Source organism: Penaeus monodon, chromosome 21, assembly GCF_015228065.2.
Source record: "Penaeus monodon isolate SGIC_2016 chromosome 21, NSTDA_Pmon_1, whole genome shotgun sequence".
Classification (NCBI taxonomy): Eukaryota; Metazoa; Arthropoda; class Malacostraca; order Decapoda; family Penaeidae; genus Penaeus; species Penaeus monodon.
In genome coordinates this window covers 12,337,467-12,337,684 of record NC_051406.1, presented here as the reverse complement: position 1 = coordinate 12,337,684, position 218 = coordinate 12,337,467, and positions in this window count along the sequence as shown.

The window sequence follows — 218 nt, the reverse complement described above, 5'->3', positions numbered from 1 at the left end:
GTATTAACTATATAAACCAGAAAATAGTCTAAACATGTTGCACAGCTTTCCACAGAGTTTAGCATAGTCAGTAGCGTCATCAGTTAAGCGGCGTGTCCAGTTTTTAGTCGAAAGGGATGCAGCTTTCAAATTCTTACCGAGAGCCAATATGATCATTTATCTGGTACAGAAATTTCTCCTTGTGCTTTGACAAATCCTTGTCAGACCAATCGCAACAC